Source organism: Dipodomys spectabilis, unplaced genomic scaffold, assembly GCF_019054845.1.
Source record: "Dipodomys spectabilis isolate Male_0828 unplaced genomic scaffold, ASM1905484v1 ptg000359l, whole genome shotgun sequence".
Classification (NCBI taxonomy): Eukaryota; Metazoa; Chordata; class Mammalia; order Rodentia; family Heteromyidae; genus Dipodomys; species Dipodomys spectabilis.
The window spans coordinates 148,559-151,749 of record NW_024871036.1 but is presented as its reverse complement, the minus strand read 5'-3'; positions in this window follow the sequence as shown (position 1 = coordinate 151,749).

Genomic DNA, 3,191 nt, shown 5'->3' with positions numbered 1-3,191 from the left:
CTCACCCACAACATAATGCACCTGTTGCACACACCAGCCCAGGCAAAGCCTTTGGGGCTTCAGTACTTAAATGGCAGCGAAGGATGCTTTGTTTAAGCAGCAGGCTCAGACTTAGTATTGTCTCAGTGCTTGTCCCAGCTTGCCCAGGTTTGGGGGCTGGGCATAGGCAACCTGCTGAATGCCCATCATCCATACACCATCCATCTATACACAGAGACACAGAATTTCTGCCTCTTTTTTGTTTTTTGGCAGGTCCGGGATTGGACTATGAGCCTAGGCACTGTCCCTGAGCTCCTTTTGCTCAAGGGTAGTGCTCTGCCCTTGAGCCACAGCCCCACCCATATGTGTATTTTTTTTCCTGTAGTCTATTAGAAATAAGAGTGTCAGGAACTTTCCTGCCCCAGCTGAATTCAAACTGGCATTCTCTACATCTCAGCCTCCTGAGGAGCTAGGATTATAGGCAGAAGCCACTGACACCTGGCTTTCTTTGCTTCCTGTTCTTTTTTTAATCGTGACAATCTGAAGTCTTCACAGTGCCATTCCAATGGTTTGAATTAGAAGTAAACTACCCTGGCCTGGAGTTCGAATGTTAGGACTGCCCCCTACAAATGGAGGGAGAATGTGAAAAACTCATTCCTATTCATGTGAATGCTAATGGAATGTTATAATAGTAATAATTTGCAGTTAATTCTTGATTCTATTTTAGAATGCCACACACAAATGACTGGATTTATGTCTTCCATTCTAGCACCTAATGGAAGGATATTGACTAATTTTTAACTACACATTTTTTAAGTATTCAACCATAATACTTCATTAAATGGAGGCATAATGTAATCACTAATAATCAGTTATATATATATATATCATCTTCACATTCCCTTTCTGTATATATATATATATAAATATATATATGCATATATATACACACACTCACATGTATATATATACACACCTATCTATCTATCCATCTATCTATCTATGTTTCTAACTATCTGTATATTGGGCACTATTGTGGCTTGATCACAGGTCCTCAGAACTTCTTGGCAACTCAGTTTGCCACACGCTGGTCTGCTAAGACTGAGACCCCATTTATGGATTGGGCATTGTGAGTTGAAATCTCAACATGGCCAAAAATTTATTCGTGGGGTAAGAAGCTAATTTTGACACATTTTTTCCTTCTCTGTGACAGTCCTTGGTCACAGTGTGATGTATAATTCATATGCAAATATATCCTAGGTGATATGAGGTAATGAAACATTATATGTGTAATAATACCAAATTAATAAGTGTAATAAACGTCATATGCTATAAACTCATGCAATATAAATAGATCTTATGTATAAATATTAGTTTTTCCAGTGCTGGGGCTTCAATTCGGGCTCTTGGAATTGTTCTGAATTTCTTGTTTTCAAGGACGGTGATCTTCCCCTTCACCCACAGTGTCACAGAGTTACCCAGACCCTGAGTTCAAATCAAAGGCCTGCCAGAAAAATAGTGCAAATTCCAAGTCAGGGCCTTATTATTTTTTTTTTTGGCCAAAGAATGGGGCTTAACTCAGGTCTTGGCATCTCTGCCACAACCAACCCTGGGATCCTAGGACCAGAGTTCAAATCTTGGGGCTGGCAAAAAAAAATAAAAAGACAAGGATAAAAGTGAGATGGGAAGCAGAAACAAAGAGGAGGCAACAATGCTTGATAAGAAATGCACTAGTTATCTTGCCATGTAATTATAACTCCTCTGTATGGTATTCTTACAATAAAAAAAAAAAACTGAGTAGTTCAAGAAGGTGGTTTTACTTTTTTCCCCCCCTTTGCATTGTGGCCATCCTGGGTCTAAATGAAAGTGTACATGACCTTGCATTGCTGATGTTTGGCGGGCTATTAGGGAAGCCATAGCCAAAAGAGGCCACTTAGGCCTGGAGTTCGAATCCTGGTACTGCCAGTAATGAATGGTAGGAGATTCTAAGGCGCATTCCGATATACATCCATACAAATGAAATGTTATAAAAGTAACAAATTAATTACTAGTTTATGATTAAATTATAAAACTATATAAAACAATTATACTACATTAATTTTCAATTAATACTTTATTTTGTATTCAATCATGATACTTTAAAAAGTAAGGAATAATTTAATTGCCAATAATCAGTAGTAATTTTGTATATGCAATTTCATAATATACAGACATCTCTTTCTTGTTTTAAGCATATACCTCTATATCTATCTATCTATCTATCTATCTATCTATCTATCTATCTATCTATCTATCTATCCACCTACCTACCTACTTAACTATCTATATACCAATCTACACATTTATCTGTTTGTACACTTGTCACTCCTGGGGAACAGTGGTAGTGTGCTCTCCTAAGACATACAAAGCCCTAGGTTTGATTCCTTACTACCACATGCACAGAAAAATCTGAAAGTTGTGCTGTCTCGCTTAAGTAGTTGAGGACTAGCTTTGAGCATAAAAACATAGGGACTGTGTCTAGACCCTTACTCAAGACCCTAGTATTGGCACCAAAAAAAAAGATAGAATGTTCTGACTGCAATGATATAAGGATAGGCTGCAAATACCTCATCACAGAACAAGCTGGGAGTCTGGGGTTGACAGGTGACATCTAACCTGACTTAGCCAGAGATAAACCACTGCAACCCAGCTCCACCGAAACAGATGCTGCTCGCTCACTCACCCCTGTCATCCAAGATACTCGGGGACTGAGATCTGACACTGGTGGGTTTAGAACTCAGCCCTGGCATGAAGTCTGTGAAACTCTGACCTGTGGCTCAAAGTGGCAGAGCTGTAGGCTTGAGCTAAAATCTTAGTATAGTATCCCCAACCTCTGAGTGCAATCCACGTGGCTGAACCCCCCCACCAAAAAAACCAACCCCTCTAAATCATTGAATGTGAACTTTGTGAGGTTTGTGATTTGTTTCTGAAAGAATGGTGATACTGATGAAAGCACCCTAATTCTAATGACAGCATGTGGGATACAGCTATGTGATGAGTTCTTCACGAGTTGTTGTGTCCTAGTCCTTCACGGGGTTCATTCATCTGGTCCTTGTAAGAGCTCCACCTGAAGATGATTGTGCAAATGGGAAAGTTGAGGCTCAGATATGCCCCCATGTCAGGGCCAAAATGATGTATGTACTGAAATCTATTGAGTCGTCTCCTGCAGACAA